Raw genomic sequence first — 26,775 nt, 5'->3', positions numbered from 1 at the left:
TTGTGAAATAAATAGAATAGACTGATTTGTTTTTTAATTTGGATGACTACAGTCACAATTTGAGGGTAAGATGGCCTAAATTACGAGACAGTTCTCTCTCGAAATACCCTATAGAAGCCAAGTGTGGTGGCGCATGCCCGTAATCCCAGCACTCAGGAGGCTGAGATAGGAGAATCACCATGAGCTCAAGGCCAGCCTGGACTACCTAGTGAGTTCGAGGCTAGCCTGTACTCCATAGAAAGACCCTGTCTCAAAACAACAACAACAACAACAAAAACTAGAGGTGAAGGAGGAAAACAATAGTATATTGAAGCAAGAGCTCTGAACTAGATTTCAGGAAACAGGCTGTGACACTCATTGCATCATAAGATAAATATCGTTGGGCAGGTTTTTTGGCCTGTCTGTGCAATAAAGCATGTGAGCTGGAATAGATAACCTCTAATGATTACTCCAGCTCTGAGACCCTATAAAAAAGCCTGGGCTCCAAAGTCACCAAGAAGGTGTCAGCCCTAGTGTTTTACTGGGGAAGTAAATCAGAGGGGACAGGAAATGTCCTCGGGGGGTAAAGAGACTGCACCTGAGAGATTTGATGCCTGGCATATTCACAGGAGGCTCCCCTGCCACTTGTCCCTGACTTACTGCCAAACTTACTCCCAGACGTAAGGGTAGGAGCTGGCACATCTAAGGTCAGAAGCTCGCCACAGGACTTTGAGTTCTGCTGAGTCCTCCCATGGCTGGAGTCCAAGGGTTGAAGATCAGAATTTCCCAGCCGCTTATCAAGGCCCAGTGTTGGCCCAGGCCAGCTGACTATTTGGCAGTAGACTTTGTTAAGTGTCCCAGAAGTGCCACATTGACTGGCACCCTCCTCCCATACTGTGCCTCACAGCTGGCAGGAGCTGTTTCCAAGTCTCGCTGTGGTGAAGGTCATTAAGGGACCTTCTAAGAGATTTTCCATGCTGAGAAAGACATCACAAGAGACAAGGGGCAAGGCTTATTTGTTAAAAGAAGGTTGACTAAGGAAACCTGGCGGAAAGATAATAGTTTGACAGAAGTAGCAAGAAGGGAGGGGGAGGGCTGGGGATTTAGCTCAGGGGTTCCAGCTGCCTGCCCGGTAAGTGAGGACCCGCGTTGAGTTCGATCCCTGGTACCAAAAAAAAAAAAAAAAAGAAGAGAGGGAGAATAAGTGATGGGGAGTGCTGGAGTTACCTGCAAAAGAAGAGCAAGGCTTGAGAATGGATGTCTGGAGACCAACGATTCTGTTTCTGTAAAGGTAATTTTTCCCCCTCTGGTACTGGGAATTGAACTTAGGCAGGAGCACTTGCCAGGCAGGAACAGTGCTGCTCAGCTAAATCCCTGGGCCTAGTTTTTTGTTTTGTTTTGTTGAGACAAAGTCTCACTATGTAGCCAGTCTGCTCTATAACTCAAGATCCTCCTGCTTCAGCTTCCTAAGTGTTGGGATTATAGGCATGTCCCACCATGCTAGCTAGCCTGTAAAGATAGATCTTGGTATGAATAATAGATTAAAATATACAACATACCAAAACATTATGTTGCAGGTATATATTGTTGGAGTATCTTATTTTTGTCTGTTAACTTGCTGCACAATGTGATTGGAAACAATGTATGATAAAGGGATTAGAAAATAGATTTTTAGTATTGAATACAGAAAAACAATATGTATGTGACAAGTACGTACAATTTTATCTGTCACTTTAAAAATAAAAAATTTTCAGCCAGGTGTGGTGGCACATGCCTGTAATCCCAGCATTCAGGAGGCTGAGCCAGGAGGATCACTTCAAGTTTAAGGCCAACCTGGGGTGCATAGTGAGTTCAAGCCCACTCTGAAATACATAATGAGACTTGTCTCCAAAAGAATTTTTTTAAAGTAAGTTAAGATATATAGACTTCTATTCCAAGTAGCCTAATTATATATGCCATCTTTTAATATTTTCCCCTGATTTTAACAGTAATGTAATCTAAAGTAAAAAATAAAAACAAAACAGAAAACTAAGAAAAAAGAAATCAACCATAATCCCACTACCTAATGATAACATATTCATATACTTCCTCCTGGTCTTTTATTTTATACATTCATGAAAAATATGTTTAAAGAGATATTACTACATATATATATATATATATATATATATATATATATACTTTTTTTTTTCTAATCTGGTTTTTCCACCAAGGCCTATATCATGAATATTTTTTCTTCTTAACCAATTCTTATTATCATTATCAATTTAATTCTCTTCAGCACTGCAGATGAACCCAGGGTCTTGTGTGTGCAGGGCCAGCACTCTTACCATTGATCTACATCCCAGCCTTCTGTCATCATTTTCAGCAATTGCATGATAGTCTATCATATGGATGCACTATTTTTAATTTTCCAATCATTTATTACGAATTATTTAAATCATGTGTTCATGTCCTGTTTTTAACTATTATAAATGTGTTTCTTTGGAGGAGATGTATATCCTTACACATCTGCCCAATTATTTCCTTGAGATAAATTCCCAAAAGTGTACGTGATAGGTAGAAGTCTTTTTTTTTTTTTTGTACTGGGAATCAAACTTGGGTCCTTCCCCTCACAAGGCAGGCAACGGAATCACTGAGTTAAATCCCTGGCTCAGTAAAAGTCTTTTTATTTATTTATTTATTTATTTTTAAAAGTCTTTTTAAAAAATACATATTGACAACTTTCCTTCCAGAATGATTGTATTATTTTATGCTCCATTGCCAGAGTCTGATGCCTGATCACCTGAGTTAATAGCTTTGGTAAATTTTTGTGTTAAGACAGTGGCTGAGGGCTGGGGATTTAGCTCAGTGACACTGTGCCTGCCTGCCTGGCAAGTGCAAGGTCCTGAGTTCGATCCCCAGTACCAAAAAAAAAAAGACAACCAAAATAATTGGGTTGGGAATGTAACTCAGTGGCACTGAGCCTGCCTAGCAAGTGCAAGGTCCTGAGTTCGATCCCTGGTACTGAAAAAAAATTAATAACAATAATAATAATAATGAAGAAATTATATAAGCTTTATCCTTTGATTTAGCAATTCCACTTATGGGAAAATTCTCAGAGGGGATATCCAGATTATGCATACATAAAGGACTCATGCTGATGGACTGATGGGCGATAGATTTTTTTGGTCTTTTTTAGTAAACCAATTGCTTTGGTCAATGATTACTCTGTCCCTAATAGAATAGAAAGGGCACCCTTAATCACACCAGAGCCTTCTCTTCATCTTTGCCCACCAAGTGAGAAGGAGCAGGAGATTATTCCAGCTCCTTGGGCAGTGCCAGCATTGTTTAGACGCCATCAGTCTGCAGTCTTCTCCTCTTAGGAATGTGAGCCACCTGCTCATAGCACTCTCTCTACCCTCAGCCTCCAGAATTTCACTTCACCTTTCTCAGTGACATCAGTGACAGCAGACACAGCTCCCTGCCCCACCCCATCAAAGGTCATTGGTGATAATTGTGCCCAAATACTTCTGCAGCATTACTGATGAAGCAGAACAATCATTTGACATGATAGTACGTTCTTTCCCTTTCTCAAAATCCCTTCAAATCTAAACCGACTCTTCCTCTTTTGGGGTTGGGAAGCTTAGACTCACCTAGTGAAGAGTTGCTAGAACAGAACCAAAGAACAAAGTAAAGAGTACCTCAGCTTTTAAACTCACAAGCTGTATATTCAAGTGCAGATGGAAAGATTCAGGAAGAGACATGATAGCCACAAATAATATTCTCTACCCCTACTCCAGACAAGATATTGGTGTGCTCTGTGTCCCTTGAAGTTTATGTGTTGGAAACCATCCTCAAGGCAGCAGTGCCGAGAGGTATGTTAGTCACCGTTCCGTCACTGTGACAAAATACCTGACATAAGCAATTTAAAAGAGGACTGATTTATTTTGGCTTATGGTTTCAGAAGTTTCAGTCCATGCTCAGCTGCTGGTTCCAAGGCAAACAGGTGGAGCCAGGAGGGTGGCAGAAGGGTGTGGTGGAGGAAAGCTGCTCATCTCATGGCAGTGAGGAGGCAGAGAGAGAGAGAGAGAAGAGGATCTGAAAGGAAGGGGACAGGAGCCAGAAATAGCTCATCAAGGTCAGGGTCCCATGATCTACCCCTTTAAAGGAGGCCCCATCTCCTCTTTCCATTTCCTCCCAATAATGCCATCAAATCACTATCTCATCAGCAGATGAATCCACTCATCTTCTAACAGCCCCAACTCTCAATACATGAGGCTTTGGGGGCACATTTTAGATTTTTTTTTTTGTACCAGGGATTGAACTCAGGCCCTTGTGCTTGTAAGGCAGGTGGTGACACCACTGAGCTAAATCCCCAGCCCTGGGACATTTTAGATTTAAACCAAAACGTGAGGTAAGATTTGTTTTTCTTGTAGTGAGGATTAAACCCAGGACCTTGGCACTGAGTTACATTCCTAGCCTTTTTATTGTTTTTTATTTTGAGACAGGGTCTTGATAAGATGCTCAGTTGTCCAGGCTGAGCTCAAATTTTGCAATCCTCCTGTCTTGGTCTCCTAGATCCTGGGATTACAGGCATGATTTTTTTTTTCTGTTTTGAAACAGGATCTTACTGAGTAGTTTAGGCTGGCCTTGAACTCACTATGGAGCCCAGGCTGGCCTCGAAGTCACAGTGATCCTCTTGCCTCAGCCTCTGGAGTGCTGGGATTACAGGTGTGAGTCACCACATCTGGCAAGGCATCATCTTTTTTTTTTTGGTACTGGAGATCAAACTCGGGACCTTGTGCTTTTGAGGCAGTCGCCGGAACCACTGAGCTAAATTCCTGGCCCCAAGGCATCACCTTTAAAAGGTGATTAGGCCATGAAATCTCCACCCTCAGAATGAAATAATGCCATTATTATGGAAATGGGGTTCATTATCACAGGTTCCTTATAAGATGACACACATGGTGGAACATGCCTGTAATGCCAACACTCTGGGAAGCTGAGGCAGGAGGTTCACAAGTTTAAGCCCACTGATATTCATAGCTGAATGTAAGAGTTGGGGTCCAGTTGGATGTGGTTCACTGAGGGTGTGTCTTTGGAGGCTATATAACTTGCTAGCACTGTTCCCCTGTGCTGTACTTTCTGACCATCATAAAACAAGTGGCTTTGCTCTACCATGCCCTTCAGCCATGATGTTTGCCTTACCTTTTACCCACAACCATGGAACCAGCTAACCATGGACTAAAACCTCTGAAACTGTGAACTGAATAAACCTTTCCTCCTTTCAGTTACAAATACTGGGTATCCCGCCACCTGCCTTGCAAGTGCAAGGTCCTGAGTTCGATGCCCAGTACCAAAAAAAAATTGGGTATTTTGTCCTAGCACAGGAAATCTGACCAATACATCAATATCAGGTTTTCTGCTACAGCAGCACAAAGTTAGACTAATAACCCTATTAGAGAAGGAAGACAGGTGGAGAGTTTGAAAAGGAAACAAAGGAGCAGGAACTGTGTAGCTAGCCCATCTGAAGGTCAATAAGTGCCCTGTGGTTGGGGATTGAAAAGACCTTGATTTCTGGGCAAAGCCTAGGCAAGAAGCAAGCCTCATAGAAAATCTCCCACCAGGATGGTGCAGATATGGAGCAGACATAGCAGTGGAGCCTGTCTAGGCTTGAGATCAGAACAGATTCTAGAAGCTTGTACACCCTACTGCTGTAGAGAGATGGGGATCTTATGACTGAGAGAGGAGGGGATACAATGGCAGATTGTGAGCATGGAGAAGAATCCCTTCCCAGCTCCTATTCATACATCACTCCCACTGCTGAATTTCCACTCCCTTCCATCCCAGCTGAGGGCAGGATGGCTCATCTCCCACCTAGAAAAGAAGTCACACAGAACAAAGCAAACAAAAACCAAGAAGAGGCTGTCCTCTCCCCCGTTACTGCTCCATGACAGTTACATAATTCCCTCAGCAAGAGAGAGGTAAAGAACTGGGAAAAGCACAGAATTCGATTATTACTGGAATTAACCTGGAAATGACATTTTTTTTGCTTCTGATCTGAGGCTTAAGAAGTAAATTTAGTTCAGTTAGAGAAAAATGAAGTTGTATTTTTCCATATCTGAGTACAAGCAACTGTATGTACTATTTGAAAATTTGGAAAAACTGGAGTATACAAGAGAACAGTTGAATATTATGTCTTTAATGCGTATAAATATGACATAACAGCATGAAGATGTTTATGATTTAATGTTAAGTGAAAAGAAGAATATAAAAAGGGATGTCCTAATTTTTAAAAATACATGCTGTTTATACAGCAACAGTGTTTAAAAGAAAAAACTTCAAAACATATTCTGTAGTAGAAATAAAATTTGGAAAGTAAAGACAATACAATATTAAATGGTTGTCTTTGGAGAGCTGTGGGTAATTATTTTTTCTTCTTTCTATTTTTTCTGATTTTCCTCCATAGCATGTATTTTTTAATAATGAAAGTTATGCATATACATACATATACATTATATATTTAAAGTACACCTATTTAAATATGTATGTGTGTGTATTTCTTAAGTCATGGTTTTTTCCATGCTTTGAAGAGACTGGAGAAAAGGAGGAGGAGAATCAAAGGGATTTTCCAGGCCCTGTTTAACTCTGTCCCTCTCGTGGCTCTCAGTCATCAGTTATCTCATTCTTACCTGGTAGGTAATTGTTGGGTGATGTCATGGACAAGGTGAGCCAAGAAAGATGGCCCTGATGAATGGGAGGCTTTGTTCGTGGAAAAGTCAAGAAACCTGTAGAGTCTGAATTCCGTTCTCAAAGTGTGACCCTCTAATCCCTTTCCACCTTTTCTTCATTGCTTGTCAGAAATGCAAATTGTCAGGACCCACGACAGACCTACTGAATCAGTGAGTTTGGGAGTGGAGCTGGCAGTGTGTTTGATGACTATATCCTTTTTTGTTTCTCTAGATTAAATTTTTTAAAATTTTGAGCCGGGTGTGATGGTGCATGTCTGTAATCCCAGCACACGGGAGGCTGAGGCAGGAGGATGGCAGCAAATTCAAAACCAACCTGGGCTACATAGCGAGTTCAAGACCAGCCTGAACTACATAGCAAGACCCTGTCTTGAGAAAAAAAATATTTTTGAGCAGTTTTATACCTACACAAAATTATTTAAAAAAAAAATTTTTTTTTTGGTGTCAGGGATTGAATTTAGGACCTTGCACTTGCAAAGCAGTCATGGTGCCACAGAGCTAAAACCACAGCCCAAAACTTATAAAAATATTATAAAGAATGCCACATAGGGGGTGGGGATTTAGCTCACTGGTGACTGCCTTGCCAAGCACAAGGTCCTGAGTTTGACCTCTGTTACCACACACACACAAAAAAGAATGCCACGTAGTATGTACCCAGTTTCCCTTATTGGCATAATAATACAGTACATTTGAAAAATCACTTTCCTGAAAATGAAAAGCTGACTTTAGGTTAGTCACTAGGGTAGGTATCAATCTGGCATTTTTTTTTTTTGGTACCAGGGATCAAACTCTGGTCCTTACATTTATGGGGCAGGCAGTGGCACCACTGAGCTAAATCCCCGGCCCAAGTAGGTATCAATCTGGAGGCCAGATGAATAAGAACACTGATCAACACCTTCACCACTGTGATGAAATGGTGATATATTATTGATAAAATCATCTATTTCAGGACCGGGGATTTGGCTCAGTCGCACCACGCCTGCTTCTCAAGCACAAGGTCCCAAGTTCAATCTCCAGTACCAAAAAAAAAAAATCATCTATTTCATGTTATGCATGTCATTTGGTCCTCAATATACATCTGTGAAATAGGCCAAAGAAATTATCCCTGCCTGAAAAAACTGAGGACCAGAAAGATTAAATGACTTTTCCAAGATCATATAACTAATAATAGCTGATGTTTATCAAACTGTTCCAACAGGCTAAGTCTTATTGATAATCTATCAATAATATATTAATATTTTATATGTATCATCTCATTCAAACCTCCAATGAACCACATAAATGGTAATCTTTTTTTTTTTTGGTACCGGGGATCGAACTCGGGTCCTTGGGCCTGCGCAGCAGGTGGCGAAACCACTGAGGTAAATCCCCGGCCCAGTGGTAATCTTTTTTGGTTTTTGGTACCAGGGATCAAACTCCGGACCTTGCTCTTTCGAGGCAGGTGCCAGAACCACTGAACTAAATCCCCGGCCCCTTGCCTAAATGTAAACACTACTAATGTATCTTCACTTTGTAAAGAAGCCAGTTGGGGCACAGAAAGACTGAGAAACTTATCTTAGACACACCTTGAAATACAGGAGCTGCAATTCAAACCTGGGAAATCTGACTCCAGAGCCAAATGCAAACCATTCAATTTCATAATAAACACGGTGGGTTTGTAATACATCACCTTGGCTAGGCTGAAGTATGTCTCCCAGAATTCCCTCTCCTGGGTGTTTCCGATTTAGCATGCGCCACAACAGAGATTCCTGTGGGGAATTTGGAGAGTGGAGGTGAGGCAGCAGCCCTTTTATAGCCGACACATGTCATGAGTTACTTCTGTCTCACTTCGTTGGCATGAGACAGTGGGTGTGCATGTCACTGCTTCCCCTCCCAGTGAATCTTTCTATAGCTTCTCTGACTCCTGCACCAGATGTTGGTCAGGAGAACCCTGCCTCCTCCAAGTCACCCACACTATCAATGTTAAAGGCAACAAGAACTTATATGGGCTTTCGTCTGTCCTCACAGGCTCTGGCTCATGCTTGTGAATTCCAGTTTATCCTCACTCTACTTTGCAACTGCCTGCCCTTGGACTTCAAGCACCAGCATTAGATGTGAAGACAACAGCCTTCTAGAAACTGCTTAACCAGCTGTCTTTGTTTTGTATGGTGATGCAGGACTGTAAAAATGACTGTGTAAGCTGAAACCATGCAAAGCAATCTTAGCAATCAACGAGAAAATGGATGGTTGCTTTGCAACCTTTTAGTTGTTGTTATGGCTTGTATTTAGATGTCCCCCCAAAGCTTCATGAGGTCATAGGTGGAGCTTTTTGGAGGTGGCTGGATCTAGGGTGTATAAATGTGAATTAAGGGTGTGATACTGGGATTAAGGGTGTGTGGCACTGGATTAGACCACTAATTGGTTTATCATAGTTCTGGGTGTGAGTAATGCGAAGCCTCACCCTGGATGTTGGTGGCTCCACCCAAAAGGCAGGTAGCCTGGATGAGATAAAAGGGTAGGGGAGTCTTGCTGCTTCTTTTGCTGCTTTGCTGCTGCTACTGCTGCTTACCACTTGCTCTGCTGTGGACCGTTTCTCCTCTGTGATGCTCCTCTGCTATACTGCCCTGCTTTGGAGCCAGGTGACTGTGAGCTATAATAAACCTTTCCTCTTTCAACTTGTGGGTGTTGGGTATTTTGTCCCAGCAATGACAGTTGTAAATATATAGGAAAATGAAAAACAAAACAGTGTAAAGCTAATAATTATTTAATACACTATAATTTTAAAATGAAGAAATATTGCCAGAGTGTGGTGACACATGCCTGTAATCTCAATATTCAGGCGGCTGAGGCAGGAGGATCACCACAAGTTTGAGGCCAACCTAGGGTACCTAGTGAGTTCAAGGCCAGCCTGAACTACATAGTGAGACCCTGTCTAAAAAGAAAGAAAGAAAGAAAGAAAGAAAGAAAGAAAGAAAGAAAGAAAGAAGGAAAAAGTAACATTGAAATTTAAAATGTTTGGGCCAGGGATTTAGCTCAGTGGTTTCACTGCCTGCTGCGCAAACGCAAGGACCCGAGTTCGATCCCCGGTACCAAAAAAAAAAAATTTAAAATGTTTTATTTCTTTAAAACTTTTAAAGAATAGTGTAGGGCTGAGAGTGTAACTCAGTGGTAGAGTGCTTGCCTAGCTTGCCCAAGGCCCTGGGTTTAATCCCCAGCACCACAAAAACAGAAAGAATGAAAGAAAGAAAGGAAGAAAGGAAGGAAGGAAAGGGGGAAAGAAGGAAGGGAGAGTAGTGTTGAACTTGTGACCCCTCTGCCTCAGTCTCCCAAGAACTGGTAACACAGGCATGTGTCACCCAGCTAAGCAGTGTCAACTCTTGCTGCCCCTATCTTACCAGGTAATTCATGATACAGAGCAAGCAAGATTTCTACTAGTTGGTGAACTGTCATACTATTTTTTATGTTATTTTGTGCTTTTTGCAATGCTAGGGATTGAAGTAGGGGTTCATGAATACAGTGCTAGAGAGGTTAATCCCCAGCCCTTGGTCTTTGGACTAGGAAATATGGGCCAGCTGCTTTCTATTAGGAAATAGAAGAGCCCTGGACCAGCTGCTAAGTTCACAAGGCAAGCAGAAGGAGGCTCATCATCTGGGATATAGAAGAAAGTCTGGAGGCCCAGCCACATATGAGGCTGGTAGATGGAAAAAAGTGGGTGCTGAGATGCTTTGGAGATATCAGGATAAGAAAAGAGGTGTACTGGGGGAATATAGCTTAGTAGTAGACCACTTGCCTAACATGTGCAAGACCTGGGTTCAATCCTCAGTATAGCAAAAAAAAAAAAAAAGTATGGGTATTGGGATGTCTTTCTTGTTCAGAAAACAATGCTCCATGCATAGTCCTAATGACATCTGAGAAAAATGCCATATGAGCTAAACATTCAATCAGTTTGGTGGGAAATGAGGCCATGACTTAGACAGGTACTGTCTATGAGAGGAGGAGATGGTGGAGATGAAGTTGAATTTTTAAGCTTCCACTGGGCGCTTCAGGCCTAACATCTTACTTCCTGGTCGCTAGTGACTATTAGAGGAGAAATGAAGTACAGAGTATGAAGTAGCCTTGAGACTATCAGGAATTTCATCTGTCTGACTTTTGTTGTTTTTTTCGTTGTTGTTTGAGAGAGGATCTCACTACACAGCCCAGGCCTCGAACTCACCATGGATCCCAGACTGAGCTTGAACTCATGGCCATCCTCCTGCCTCAGTCTCCTGAGTGCTGGGATTATAGGTATACACCAGAACACCCCACTCTGATTTTTACATATTTGAATATTTTATATAGTCAAAAGAATTCACATTATATATCTGTCAATTATATGCGAAGTAAAAGAAACATCTGGGAACCTACCACCCACATTAACAACCAGAACACTACCACTGCTCTTGTCTCTTGCCTTCCCTGGTGATGACTACAATTCTGGTAGAATTGATTTTTTTGGTACCGGGGATTGAACTCGGGTCCTTGCGCTTGTGCAGCAGGCAGCAAAACCACTGAACTAAATCCCCAGCCCAGAGATGACTACAATTCTGAATTTGTTCCACAATCTTTTGCTCCTTTTCCTCTTCTTTTTCTGGGCCTGGCATATGGTAGGCAAGTGCTCTACCATTGAGCTTTATCCCCAGCCCTTTTTATTTTTTGAGACAGGATCTTGCTAAATTGCCCAGGCTGGCCTTGAATTTGGGATCCTGCTGCTTCAGTTTCCAGAGTAACTGGGATTCAGGTATGTGCCACAGCCTGGGATTCTTTTGCTTTTCTTTATATTTTTCTACATCTAGATCTCCATACGATAAGTTGCTCCATTATGCTGGCTCTCTTATTTTAACAAACATGTACTTATCCTATAAATTACTTTTTTATTCATTATATTTCTATGACTGATCTATGTGATGTATGTATAGTTCATTCAATTTTTTTACCCATGCATGGTATTCCATTATGGGAATATACTATAATGTATTCACCTATCCGAGGGCATTTGGATTCTTTATAGATTTTTACAGTTTAATCAATGCCGCTAAGAGTATCCTGGATGTTTAGGGTTTGTGGAGCCCATGTGTAAGATTCTCTCTGGTATGGATACCTTGAAGTGAAATTACTGGGTCAAACTATTTTTCAGAGTAGTTGGACCAATTTTGGCCCCATACATGTTCCTGTTGCACCACACCCTCCTGAAGACTGCTGTCATCCTCCCACCTGCCAGCAGCATCACTTACCTTGGGTATCTCTGCTGGGGACCCTTGGGCAACTTTTACCTTTCCCAGCCAGAGCCCAAGGCCTTTTAGATGGCCCAGTGAATGCGCTGAGGTGTTTCTATATACTCCTGATTCCTAACCAAATAACACTGAGCACAAGGGAGGACAGGAAATGCTGATTTAGGGGACATGAGGTCTTTCAGTGTGTCTATCAGACCCGCTTGGCAAAAGGTCTTGAACAAAGGCCATGTTGCTAGTTTAGCTCCAAACCAAAGCACACCAAAGACTCAGACTCGTCCCCTGGGATTACTGAAGACACCTAATTAATTTTTTTCCTTATCACTCCTCCAGGGTATTTTTGGTTTCTTGGGTGAACAGTGTCATTTACCTCCCTCTACCAAGTCCATGTTTCTCCAAGTGTGATCCACTTTGACAGTACAGCTCCATCACAGAAGGCACCTCAATCAGAATCTGAGGTCCTGCTTGTTAAAAAAAAACCCACATTCTCAGACCCCTCCCCAGACTGACTCAGACTCTCCAGGGTGTGGCTTGGAAATCTTCTGTTTAACAAGTTCCCCAGGTGACATGTACATTGAGATTTGAGAGCTGCTGCTCTGTACTTCTGTCAAGTTCAGGCCAAGGTCATCTCCAGGTAGTTTCACACACCTTCCCAACGGCTCCTCCACTGGGACAAATTGAATCCCATATTCCACTGACCCTCTCCCTACTTCTTCTGCCTTCCCCCAGGGAAGCAGAGATAAGGAAACCCTTTAAATTGTAGTAGGCAAGTGTATAAAACATCCATTCCAGCATTATTTACAGGATAGAGAAACTGAAAATAGCTGCTTGCAAAAGAGACCTTGTAACTTATACAATGGTACAGCCTATCTTCTCCAGGGACTACTATACAGCTATTAAAAAGGATAAGTGATTTTTATGTCTTTATTATTGTATATTCTCTCATTGAAACCTAAAACAAACAAACAAATAAATACTTTTTTGTGGTCCTGGATATTGAACACAGGGCTTCACACATGCTAGGCAAGCAGTCTGTCACTGAATTACTTCCCTAGCCCCTTTTATTTTATGAGACAGGGTCTCACTAAATTGGCCAAACTGGCCTCAAATGTGCTATCCTTTTAATTCAGCCTCCCAAGTAGCTGGACTTACTGGTGTGTACCACCATGCCCAGCTAAAAAAAAGTAACTTTTAATAGGATGTTAGGGCCTGAGGGTGTTTGTCTAACATGCATGAGGCCTTGGGTTTGCTCCCCAGCACCCACCCATACACACAAGAGCATGTTAAATCTCAGTTTCTGGTATTCTCTACATATGTGTGTTTTATCTACCTATTTATTTATTTATGTTTTTATGTACTCCTTTGTTGTAGTTGTGGGGATGGAACCTAGGGCTTCAAACATGCTAGGCAAATGGTCTATTGTTGAATTATACTTCCAGCCCTTATTACCTTTATAATCAGAAAAACACAAAGAAATTATTTTCTTTTTTGTTTTGTTTTTTTTTCTTTTCTTTCTTTCTTTCTTTCTTTTTTTTTTTTTTTTTTTTTGAGATAGGGTCTCACTATGTAGTTCAAGCTGACCTTGAACTCACTGTGTAGCCCAGGCTGGCTTCAAACTCATGGCAATCTTCCTGCCTCAGCCTCCCAAGTGCTGGGATTACAGGCATGCACCACCATTAGTGGCGCTGTTTTTTACTTTTTTAAAGTAATTTTCATTGGGAAATAAAACACAAAATATAGAAACATCCAGAAGTGTTTGCTGGATATTTATTATAAAGGAGCTTGTTTAGATTATTCTGTAAGCCTCAGTAATGAAAACCTCTTTAAGTTATCACAGAAAATACTACAGGAAAATTTCCCAGATTGGTAGGATTTGAGTTTCCAGATAAAAAGAGGTCACTGAGTCCAGTGTGATGGTGCATACCTATATAAGGCTGAGGCAGGAGGATCCTAAATTTGAGCCCAGTCTGGGCAACTTGGCAATTTAGTAAGATGGTGACTCAAAATATGAATTTTTAAAAAGACTGAGGATATAGCTCAGTGTGAAGCCTCTTGGTTCAATTTGCAGTACACCCCCCAAAAAAATAAAGTCACTCAACTGGGTGTGTTGGTGCACACGTGTGATCCCAGCATTCAGGAGGCTGAGGCAGGAGGGTCACCATGAGTTTGAGGCCAGCTGAACTATATAGCAAGACCCTGTCTCAAAAAATTAAGTCATCAAAAGCTTAGCACAACGAAACAAAGAAATGATGTACATGTTTGTCATAAAATTTCAGCCCTCCAAATATAAAGAGCCTAAGAGCTTTCAACAAGAAGAAAAAAGGAAAAACAGGTCAAAGCATCAAGAATCAGGAGCAGTAAGTAGGCTGTGGACCTCAGAGGAGGGTCAGTGCCTAGGGACAAGGGACTTCTTCCTTCAGACAGCAATTCTTCTTATTTATTTATTTATTTTTCGGTACCAGGGATTGAACTCGGGACCTTGCGCTTGCAAGGCAGGCACCGGAACCACTGAGCTAAATCCTTGGCCCCAGACAACAATTCTGACAGTGGAGCTGCCAAGTGATTGAAGAGGGGAAAGCAAGTTGCTCCAGAACCTGGGAAGAAGCAAAAGGCTGGTGGGACTTTGAGAGCTCCGTTGTCTCCTGGGCACAGCAGGAGCAGCAGCAGTGAAAACAACATGTTCCTGAGTGGGGAAGCAAGGTACTTCATGCACAGGGTTTGTAAGGAAGGAGATAACTGTCGTTACTCGCAGGACACCTCTCGGACAATCCCTACGGTATACTATGCAATTATTTCCAGCAAGAGTACTGCGTGTATGGAGATGGCTACAGATATGAGCACCGCAAGCCATTGAAACAGGAAGAAGCAGTAGCTATAGATCTAACTGCAAAAGCACCCCTTGCCGCTGCCTCGAGTTCCTCCTCCGTCGCTGAAGCTCTCAGGGAGATGAATACAGGCGAGGCTGAGTCCAGAAATGCAAATTCCCCGCCCTAGGTACAGTACAGGGTCAGAGGACTGGGTGAATGCCATTGAGTTCTGCCCAGCCAGCCCTACTGTGACCACGCCGCCCCTGCCTGCACAAAGGTCCTGGTGCAGGGATCAGTGCCCAAGGCAGAGTCTGAGGAGCTGGCTACGTGGAGACCGAGAAGCAGCTCTGCCCCTAAGCGCTGTGGGAGAACTGCGTGTGGTGACACCTGGGACATGTGCGGGCTGCAGGTCCAGCTCCTGGTGGATACAGTCCAGAGGTCCCAGCAAATAAAATCTTGCATCGAGGCCCACGAGAAGGACATGGAGCTGTCCTTTTCGGTGCAGTGCAGCAAGGACATGGTGTGTGGCATCTGCATGGGGTACGAGAAAGCCAACCCCAGTGAGCGCCGCTTCGGCATCCTCTCCAGCTGAGACCATACCTGGTGTCTCAAGTGTATTCGAAAGTGGAGGAGTGCTAAGCATTTTGAGAACAAGATCATAAAGTTCTGGGCTGAATGCCAGATCACATCTACATTTGTCATTCCAAGTGAGTGCTGGGTGGAGGAGAAAGAGAAGCAGAAACTCATTCAGAAATACAAGGAGGCAATGAGCAAAGGCATGCAGGTATTTTGATGAAGGCCATGGGAGCTGCCCATTTGGAGGAAACTGTTACTAAATTTTTTTTTTTGGTATAGGGGATTGAACTTGGGACCTTGCACTTGCAAAGCAGGTGCCGGAACCACTGAGCTAATTCCCCAGCCCTTGGAGGAAACTGTTTTTACAAGCATGGGAACCCTGATGACTTAAAGAGGAGCCACAGAGACAGAAAGTGGGAACATCAAGCAGATACTGGGTCCAACAGAGGAACCACTTCTGGGAGCTCACTGAGGAAAGAGAGAACAGAAGCCCCTTTGACAATGATGAAGAAGAGGCTGTCACCTTTGAGCTGGATAAGATGTTGCTTATGCTTTTGGCTGCAAGTGGGGGCAATGAACTGACTGACACTGACAACGAGTGGGACTTGTTTCACGATAAGTTGGAAGACTTTTGTGACTTGGACCTCTACCGGCTTTGCATGGCCTGGGATCGGCCTACCGAGCCTCAAACAGTAGATGTCCCCTGTGCCGTATGGCAGTGAGTTGCTCTCCTACTCAGGCCTCAACTCCAGGTGCTGTCGTGACCACTTACCGGGTCCTACCCCACCCCACTTCCCCAAGACTGTGTCATTTTCTTGGTTGCAAAAAGTTACAAAAACAAATCTTCAAGTTAGAAAAAAAAAAGAACCAGTATAGCTGAACATGGTGGCACACACTTGTAGCAAGATCCTGTCACAAAGTAAAATGGGCTGGGGAAGTAGGTCAGTGATAGAAAGTCTCCTGGGTCCCATCCCCAGAAATGGGGGGAAAACATCAGAGTGGTACATTGGCTTCTACTGAAGACATTGAATATTAGATCACTATGAAGTTTTGAATTTAAAACTTATGGGGGAACATGATGTTTATATTTATCCTAAATAACTATGTAAAGGTAGTATAGAGACATGCAAGTGCTCTGATGTTTTACTTCCCCAGCACTCAGTCCTAGGACACTCCTGGAGGATACATTTTAGCAAAATGAGGATGCGTGATATGAAAGGAAAAGCTCTGCACCATGGAAACTGGAGAAACCCAGAGGAGCAATGAGGACAGGCCCAGCAAGACCCATGGCATAGGGTTGTACAAGAAAGAAAACAGAGTAATGGAAGTCACCATAATACCTAAAATTGATGAACTATGACATAGTAGCATGTGCATACTATTTAGAAAAGTGGAAGAAAACAAGAAAAAAACATTTCAGAGAGTTGAAATTGGTTGGTCCTGGAGGATGGGTAAAGGACAGTTGTGTTTTGTCATGAATCTGTGGCCTTTTTGTTTTTATCTATGTACATTACTTGATAAAAATGGGAACACTTATGTACTGCTGATCCAAATGTAAGATGGTGCAGCCATTAACCTTAGAAAGTTAAACACAGTTACACTATGTCAGGGTTTGGAGGTGCTATGTTGCTATGTCCTCCAGGGCTCAGGGGCTTGGTCTCTACTGCAGCAATATTCAGAGAGGGTACTTTTTGGAACCAGATGGATCATGAGGACTCTAACTTCATCAATGGATAAATCCATTAATGAATTCATAGCTCAATGAGCTTATTAGGAAGTGGAGTCTAGTTGGAAGAAGCAAGTCACTGGGGGTATGGCTTTGAAGGGTGTATTTTGTTCCCAGCCCCTTCCTCTCCAGCTCACTCTGCTTACTGACTGCCTTGATGTGAGCAGCTTTATTCTGCCATGCCCTTGTGCCATTCCTTGTGCTACGGAATACAGAATACAGCAATGGAAGCAGATACCATAGACTGACACTTCCGAAACTGTGAGTCAAAATTAACATTCTTCCTTTAAGCTGATTTTCTCAGGTATTATATAACAGTGACAAGAAAGTTAATACAGCATACAACCCTGCAATTTCATTCCTAGCTATATAGCCAAGACAGGTGTTTGCAGGAATAGTTCTGTAGCATTCATAATAACCAAAAATGCAAACAATACAAATGTTCATCAGTTGATGAACAGAGAAATAAAATGTGGTATGTACATCCATACAATGGAAGACTATTCTGTAAAAAGGAAGGAAATACTGATACATATTACAACATGGTGAAACACAAAAGGCCGCATATTATATAATTCCATTAATGTCAAGTGTTCAGAATAGGCAACTCTATATACACAAAGTTAATTGAGTAGATTAGAGATGTAGCTCAGTGACAGAGTGTGTGCTTAGAATGGACAAGGGCCTGGATCTGAGCACTGCTAAAAAGAGTTTATTGGTTAGCTAAGGGTAGGGGGAGGAAGAGATGAGGAGTAACTGCTAAGGAGTATGGGAGTTCTTTTTTGGGGTAATGAAAGTGTTCTTAGGGCCAGGGATTTAGCTCAGTGTTTCCATCACCTGCCTTGTAAGCACAAGGTTCCGAGTTTGATCCCCAGTACCCCCAAAAAAAGTGTTCATGTGATGTTTGCACAACATTGTGAATATATTTTAAAACTACTAAACTGCACACTTTAAAAAAGGCCAACTGGTGAATTTCATGTCAAATTTTATCTCAATTAAAGATAAATTTAATTATAACAAAGCAAAACAGGAAGATAGATTTTTCACAAATGTGAAAGGAACCAAGAGAGGGAGGGAAGCAGGAGAGGGGAGGGGAAAGGGGTATAAAAAGAATTAAGTGTTATTACAACTGGGTGTGGTAGTGCACACCTGTAATCCCAGCACTTGGGAGGCTGAGGCAGGAGGATCACCTCGAATTTGAGGCCAGCCTGGGCTACATAATGAGTTTGAGGCCAGTCTGAACTACATAGCAAGAACCTGTCTCAAAAAACAAAAGAAAACTGGGCCAGGGATTTAGCTCAGTGGTTCCACTGGCTGCCTCCAAAGTGCAAGGTTCAATCCCCGGTACCAAAACAAAACAAAACAAACAAACAAAAAAAGATGTGTTATTACATGTACCAACTCCCCACGATTTTTTTTTTCTGGTAGTGGGGATCAAACTGAGGACCTGGTGCTTTTGAGGCAGGCTGGGCACCACTGAGCAAAATCCCTGGCCCACCCCATGATGAATGTAATCACTAAGTACTGCAAAGATGTACTAATAAAAATAAAAACAATTAGTACATCTAGTTCAAATTATCTTAACAATAAAAAAGATGTTTTGAGAGACAGCCAGGGAGCAAATCAGACCTCAGCAGCCCACACAGGGAGCGGCCCAGTGAAAGGTGCTGTGAAGAGCCCAGTGTTTCACTTTCCAATGGGTAACTGTCTATTGCCTCTCTCTTCCCCCTTTACTCTGCCTTCAAATAAACGTCTTCTTAGTTTAAAAAAAATAAAAAAATAAAAAAGATGTTTTAGCTGGGGATTTAGCTCAGTGGTGCTGTGCCTGCCTTGAAAGGCAAGGTCCTAAGTTTGATCCCCAGTACCAGAAAAAAAAAAAGAAAAAGATGTTTAAAAATGGGAGTATATGAAAGCAAACAAAACACTCAATGTGTATGCTTGCCCTCTACTCTTTCAGGGCTAAAATCCATTGACCCTCAAGACTCCCCCCGCCCACACACACCCTGGAAATAATATTTTTTGGTAGTCCTGAGAATCAAACTCAGGGTTTCACACATGTCATGCAAGCACTCTACCACTGAACTACATCCCCAGACCAACTTGTTTTGAAACAGGGTCTTACTAAGCTCCCCAGGTTGACCTTGGACTTGTTTTGATCCTCCTGCCCAGTCTCCTGACCTAGCTCGGTTCCTAGAAGTAATTTGAGGACCTAATTCTGCAAAGGTGCTGGGGATAAAAGTATACTTAATGGTGAATGGGTACCAGAGAGACAAATCATCTCAAGATCTGATTCTGCCACTTTCTGGCTGCAAGCCCTTCTGCAGAATTCTTCACCTTTCTTAAGTTTAGTTGCCTCATCACTCAAATGGGGCAATAACAGTCTCTATCTTATCAGTGGTTCTGCAGATTAGAAGAGATAAAGCCTGTAAAATCTCAGGTCTGGGCCCATAGTAAACACTCAGATGAGCTATTTATTGTTAGTATTCGACAATTTGTTAAGCACAAACACTTTGGGGACTCCCGCTCCTCACACAGAGTAAACACCTTGACCATGCACAACAGAGTGAGCAGGTCTCTGGAGCTGATTTCGGGAAAAAGCAGCAGTATCTATCATTCACTGTGCGCTCACTCGGTTCCGGGCCCTTGGAAGGCCTTCTCATGAGTTAGATCGTCTTCCGGGGGCATTCAGCCTGCAGGTGGCCGTTGTCCCAAGAGGAGGCCAAGAAAGCGAGTGGCCGCGGCTGCAGGGCGCGCGCAGGGAGGGCGCAGGGAGGGCGCAGGGAGGGCGCAGGGAGGGCGCAGGGAGGGCGCAGGGCCGGACTGGGGCCGAGCCCTGCGCTGCGAGGGCAGCCGCTGCCTGGAATCCGGTGCGCGGTGGGCGAGGGGCAGGTGGCCGCCGGAGAGACCGCCCAGCCAGGGCCCCCATGGACGTCCCACTCTCCGCGTGCGGAAAGGTTCCGGGGAAAGCGGCGACAGAAAGGATTGGGGAATCGGGACGCACAGGAACATCAAGAACAGAGTGGGCCCGGGGCTGGGGGAAACTGAGGTCAAAGAGGACGGAATTCTGGGCTTGCAGGGTCCAAAGTGGGTTTCCCCTGGAGGATCGCGGGTGCGGGGTCGTGGGAACCCGAGGGGCACCGGAATCCCACAGGCCGCCGCTGGGCCCCGCCCCACGACGTTTCTGTCGTCTGCGCCCCGCCCCCTCCCTTAAAGCCTGAGCCATAGGGCTCAGTTTACTCACTGGTGTCCTTTTCTAATCCGGATTTGTTTGCTAAATTGTTTTTTCCTCAGTTTGAACAAAGGATTCAAACTGTGTTCCTTTCATGGGCTCTTTGAGAGCAGATCTGGCTCTCATCTCTGAGACCCTAGTGCCTGGGTCTGGTAGGCTCACAGTAGGTGGTGGTTGAATGTACAGTCAATGGCTGTGCGATTGAACTGCTTCTCCTTGGTTGGGACACAGGTTTCACCCTTGGGACTCTGGCAGCAGAGGTAGAGGGCCTTGCTCAGGAGCAATAACACGTCAGCTACCAGAATCCCTTTCTGGCAATGCCAGAGCTCATTCATTGCTCTTTTTTGGCCTCATGCTGTCCTTTGGATGAAGATGTGACTAATGCTGGGATTCTCAGGTGGGGAAACAGGCTCAAAGGGGTAACCCAGCTAGATGACACTAGATCCCTCATCTTGCTTACCCTGGGGCCACATTTCCTGAGGCTTTTGCCCAGCATAAACAATAGGGCTGGCATTTCCCCTGCTTGTCCCCTTGTGCACTATAGCAGTCAAAGCTGGGAGCAAAGGGAGGGCCCTGGCCTTGGGACTATGGCCAATAGCACTAGTGTGATAAGGGTATTGAAATGGGGACAGGAACATTGCCTTTTTTATTTTTATCTTTTGGAAGTACTGGGGATCAAAGCCAGGGCCACTTGCAGGCTAGATAAGTAATCTACCATTGAGTTATACCCCCCAGCATTGTCATTTAATGCCAGTCTAATATTGATTCAGTGCAGATGTACTTATCAAACTGTCTCTGAAGTAGCTACCTGAGATGAGTGCAATGACAATAAGACACAAGGCTTCCACCCAGGGAATCAAAACTGGTTAGGGCAATAGCTTTGCACATATAAGCTATTCTGGAGCTCAAGAAGTTTATCTATAAAAGTGTTTCTATACCAGAGGTTCACAGAACACTTGCTTTTAAAGCATACATAAACAGCTGGGCACTGTGGTGCATGCCTGTAGTTCCAGCTACTCAGGAGGCTGAGGCAGAAGGATCACTTGAACCTACGGGTTTTAGGCTAGCCAGGCAATATAGCTTGACCCTGTCTCAAAAAACAAACAAGGGGGGGGGGCTGGGGATTTAGCTCAGTGGTTCTGCCACCTGTCTTGCAAGTGCAAGGTCCCGAGTTCAATCCCCAGTACCCCCCAAAAATACACAAGGGGCCAGGGATGTAGCTCAGCAACATAGTGCCTGCCTGGCAAGCACAAGGTCCTGAGTTTGATCCCTGGTACCAAAAAAACAAACAAACAAACCAACAATAAAAAGAAAAAAAAAAAAAAGAAGCAAGGCCTGGAATTTAGCTCAGTGGTTCAGCCGCTTGCCTCACAAGCAGAAGGGCCCAAGTTTGATCCCCAGCACCAAAAAAAAAAAAAGAAGAAGCAAAGGATTTAATTGACTAATTTAACAACTTCGCTATCTTTGCTGCAGTGTATGTAGAAGGTGCACAGGGCTGGGGATTTAGCTCAGTGGTTTCGCTGCCTGCTGTGCAAGTGCAAGGACCCGAGTTCAATCCCCAGTACCAAAAAAACCAAAAAATAAAAGCTAGTACCATGGCACTAGGGGTATAGTTCTGAGGTAGAGTGGTTCTTAGCATGTGTGAGGCTTCTTTCTATCTCCAGTACCACACACATACAAAATGTGGAAAGGGATTACCAAAATCACTACCAACAGACTAAGATGTTCTGTGGTAGTATGTTATATTGGTGGTACAATGTTACATTGGTGGCACAATGAACAATGGCTTTGAATATTGGAAGGTACATTGGCACAGTCCCTTCTCCTTGAATCCAGACTGATCCTTTAATTTGCTTTAACCCGAAGAACATGGTGAAAGTGCCAGTCCTGAAACTAAGCTTAAAGAAGTCTAGCAGTTTCCATTTTCACCTTTTTGGAAATGTTGAACCAATGTGTAAGTGTGGCTATTCTGCTAGAGAGAGTATGAAAAGAAGTCATATGGAGAGGGAGAAAAGCTGAGACTACAGAAGAGAGCAGGCTCTTTCAGCTGAGCAAGCTGATGCTAGGCCCACTGGCAAGGACAGCAGAATGGCTGATTTAATGACAGCCTGGATTGCAAAACTGTGAGTAAATAAGATGATTGTTGTTTTGACTCACACATTTTAGGATGGTTTGTTACACAGCAAATAATGAAAACACCTCCTCAGCTTTCCATTGGTGACTTCTGCATAAAACTCAAGTCTCCATTCCTTATTCCCTGTTTCCCACTTTTATGGCAACAATTTTCCAGAAGATTTTATATTAATTACTAGGTCCTGAGCAAGCCCCCCTCCTTTTTTCAAGACAGGATCTCTCTATGTAGTTCAGGCTGGCTTTGAACTATGTAGCCCAGGCTGGCCTTGAACTCTCAGTGATCCTCCTAACTCACTCAGCCTTCCAAGGGCTGGGATTACAAGTGTGTACTATCATGCCTGGCTACCATTTTTGTTCTGTTTTGTATTTGTGGTGCAGGGGATGGAACACAAGGACTTGTGCATGCTAAAACACATGTTCTACCATTGAACTATACCCCCAACCTCCCCAACCCATTTTTTTTTTTTTGCTTAAATTCTTTTATTGGTACATTTTAGGTATACAGTACGTTCACATTTATCGTTGTATGCTTCTACCTGTACATGATGTATCTTGGTTCTTACTTTTTCCCCATTCCCTGTGTTCCCTTCCCTACTTACAAAGACTTTGTTTCCATTTTTTCATTTTCTCATAATTTTTCCTTTCCCTTCTCCCCCCCCCGCCCCACTTCCCTTACCCCTTTGGACCTTTCCTTCCTATTTCAAATCATCAATTATTCATTTTAATCATTTAAATCCTTATTTACACTTTCAGTTTCTCACACTAGAGAAACTATTCAGTATTTACACGTGTGTCCTATTTATTTCACTTAAGAGTATGTCCTCAATATGCATCCATTTAGCTATAAATGTCTCTAGTTTCTCATTCTTTATGGCTGGGTAGTACTCCATTTTATTAAAAAACCACATCTTCTTTATCCAGTTTCCAGTTGATGGGCACTTGGGCTGTTTCCAAGCTTTAGCTATTACAAACTGTGCCACTATAGACATGGTGCACATATATCACTGTGGTATGATTCTTTTAATTCTTTGGGGAAGATACCCAGCAGGGGAATACCTGGGTCAAATGGGACCTCTAGTCCTAGTTCTTTGAAGTATCTCCATACTGATTTCCCCAGTGGTTTTCACCAGTCTGCACTCCCACCAACAATGGAGAAGGGTTCCTTTCTCTCCACACCCCCACCAGCATTTGTTATTGGTTGATTTCTTGATAGCCATTCTTTCTGGGGTGAGGTGGAATCTCAGTGTTGTTTTCATCTGCATCTCTTGAATGACCAGTGATGTTGAACATTTTTTCATATATTTATTTGCTGCTTTTACTTTGTCTGAGAAATGTCTGTTCATTTCAGATGCCCATTTTTGAATTGGGTCTTTGAATTTGGGAGCTCTGATTTTTTTCAGTTCTTTATATATTCTAGATAGTAGTCCTTTGTCTGAGGTACAGCTGCTAAAATTTTTTTCCCACATTGTAGGTTGTCTCTTAGCTCTGTTGGTGATTTCTCTTGCAGTGCAGAAGCTTTTTAATAAGATGAGATCCCAGTTGTTGATTCTTTATGCTAGTTCCGTGCTACTGAGGTTTTGTTCATAAAATCTTTTCCTATGCCAATGTCTTCAAGAGTTCTACCTAACTTATCTTCCAGCAAGTTTAGTGTTTCTGTCTTAATATTTAGATCTTTAATCCACTTCTATCTTAGTTTAGTGCATGGTGATAGATATGGGTCTAGTTTTAATCTTTGTCAGGTTGAAATCCAGTTTTTCCAACACTATTTATTAAATAGGCTATCTTTCCTCCAATGAGGGTGGTTGGCTCCTTTGTCAAAGATGAGGTGGCTGAGTATGTCTGGAGTTGTTTCTGCATCTTCTAATCTATTCCACTGATCCTTGGGTCTGTTTCTTTGCCAGTACCATGTTGTTTTTATCACAGTAGCTTTGTAGTATAGTTTCAAGTTGGGGATTGTGATACCCCCTGCCATGTCTCTCTGTTTCCCAGAATTGCTTTTGCTATTCTAGGTCCCTTCTGGTTCCAAATGAAGTTTTGGATTGTTTTCTCTAGTTCTGTGAACTATATTGTCGGAATTTCAATCAGCATTGCATTAAAGCTATATAGCAGTTTGGGAAATATGGCCATTTTCACTTCCTACCCAGGAACAAGGGATGTCTTTCCATTTTCTTATATCCTCTTCAATCTCTTTTTTCAGAGTGCTGTAGTTTTCAGTGTAGAAGTCTTTTGCTTCCTTTGTTAGATTGATTGCTAGATATTTCATTTTTTGGGATGCTACTGTAAAAGGAATTGTTTCCCTAATTTCTCTCTCTCGGTGAATCTGTTATTTGTGTATAAGAAGGCTATTTTTTTTTGAGTGTTGACCTTGTATCCAGCTACTCTACTGAATCTGTCAATTAAGTCTAGAAGTCTTTTGTCCACGATTTTTGGGTCTCTCATGTAAAGAATCCTATCGTCAGCAAATAATGACAGTTTAACTTCTTTCTTTCCTATCTTTATTCCTTTTATTTCTTTCTCTTTTCTAATTGCTGCGGCTAATGTTTCCAGAACTATATTCAACAGGAATGGTGATAGTGGGCATCCTTGTCTTGTTCCTGATTTTAGCTTGAAAGTTTTCAGTTTTTGACCATTTAGTATGACGTTGGCTGCTGGTTTTTCTTTCTTTTTTCTGGTACTGGGGATTGAACTCGGGTCTTTGCGCTTGCCAGGCAGGGGTAGGAATCACTGAGCTAAATCCCCAGAATAAGTGTTTTTTTTTGTTTTTTGGGGTTTTTTTTGGTACCGGGGATCAAACTCAGGTCCTTGCACTTGTGCAGCAGGCGGCGAAAGCACTGAGCTAAATCCCCGGCGGCTGCTGGTTTTCCATAGATAGCCTTAATCAGGTTGAGAATAAAACCTTCTATTTCAATTTTCTGTAGGGTTTTTTATCATGAATAGGTGTCGGATTTTGTCGAATGCTTTTTCTGCATCTATTAAGATGATTATATGGTTTTTGTCCTTGACTCTGTTAATATAGTGTATTACATTTATTGATTTATGTATGTCGAACCATCCCTGCATCCCTGGGATAAATCTGACTTGGTCATGGTGTATGATCTTCTTGATGATCTTCTGTATTGTTTGCCAGTATCTTGTTGAGGATTTTTGAGTCTTTGGTCATTAGGGAGATTGGACTGTAGTTCTCTTTTTCGGTTGGGTCTTTCCCTGGTTTTGGAATCAAAGTTACATTTGCTTCCAGGAATGAATTCGGAAGTATTGCTTTCCTTTTAATTTCCTTGATGAGTTTAAAGAGTAATGGCGATAGTTCTTCTTTAAATGTCCTGTAGAATTCAACAGTGAAGCCATGAGGACCTGGGCTTTTCTTTGTTGGTAAATTTTTTATTACATTTTCAATTTCACTCATTGTAACTGGGGCCCAACCCATTTTTTAAAAAGCATTAAGAGGGCCAGGGATTTAGCTAAGTGGTTCCACTGCCTGCCTTGCAAGCGCAAGGTCCCAAGTTCGATCCCCGGTACAAAAAAAAAAAAAAAAAAAAAAGCATTAAGAGATCTTAGGTCCTGACTTTAACTCTAGCTTTGTTACTACCTGTATGCCTTCTGAAAGTCATTAACCTTCTATCTCAGTTGCAAAGTAGGGAGACTAAAGCTCACTGTACCTACCCGAGGGTAAAAATGATTATAACCAAATGAAATAAAAATGAAATGCATTAAGAGCTTCTAGCTCAAGAGGCAAGTGAGAAGGGCCAGGGATTTAGCTCAGTGGTGCTGTGCCTGCCTCGCAAGGGCAAGGTCTTGAGTTTGATCCCCGGTACGTACGGAAGGGGTAAAAAAAGAGGCAAGTGAGGAAAACCAAAGAACAAGGACTTTATGCCATCTGTGGCATCTGAATGTGAGATCTTTACACCTGAGCCACACCTTCAGCCCTGAATGTAAAATCTTTAACAAACAACTTAAAGTCTGATTCTCAGTTCTTCTGTAAATGAGGATACTCTTTCCCACCTCACAAATGTATTTGTGAAGATTAAATATGGCACCCCATAAAGAGAGACCTGTTGCACAATAAGCAACAATTGCCCAGCATCAAGCACAAAAGTCTTCCTCCCTCATTCTATTCTCCGCCCATCTCCCAAGGGTATGACTTAGTAAGTCTAGAGAAGGGCCCAGAAAGCTATTTAAAGAAAAACAAAGTTCCTCAGCATATTGGTGTGCAGCTCCCTCTTTGACCACACTGCAAAGGACTCTTTCACTAGCTATCACGTCCCCACCTTGGGTCAAAAGGAGCAGCAAATTCCAGGTATCGCGACACATGCTCCTTTCTTCAGGTTATGTGAGAGTCTCGCGAGAGCTA

The 26,775-nt window shown here is 42.7% G+C and overlaps 1 pseudogene across 1 annotated transcript; it reads left to right on the top strand.

Annotated features, from left to right (window-relative positions):
* Window positions 1-700: 700 nt before the first annotated feature.
* On the top strand, window positions 701-18,100 carry LOC101709557 (E3 ubiquitin-protein ligase makorin-1-like; annotated as a pseudogene). The gene is made up of 5 exons (XR_015443187.1): window positions 701-1,270; window positions 8,718-11,466; window positions 14,419-15,470; window positions 15,527-15,591; window positions 15,692-18,100. The product of XR_015443187.1 is annotated as an E3 ubiquitin-protein ligase makorin-1-like (transcript).
* The last annotated feature ends 8,675 nt before the right edge of the window (window positions 18,101-26,775 follow it).

This window comes from Heterocephalus glaber, unplaced genomic scaffold (assembly GCF_053883595.1).
Source record: "Heterocephalus glaber isolate CG9 unplaced genomic scaffold, H.glaber_assembly_v1.0 deba00001564, whole genome shotgun sequence".
Taxonomy (NCBI): Eukaryota; Metazoa; Chordata; class Mammalia; order Rodentia; family Bathyergidae; genus Heterocephalus; species Heterocephalus glaber.
The sequence above is the reverse complement of the archived record's forward strand: the minus strand, read 5'-3'. Positions and strand labels throughout refer to the sequence as shown.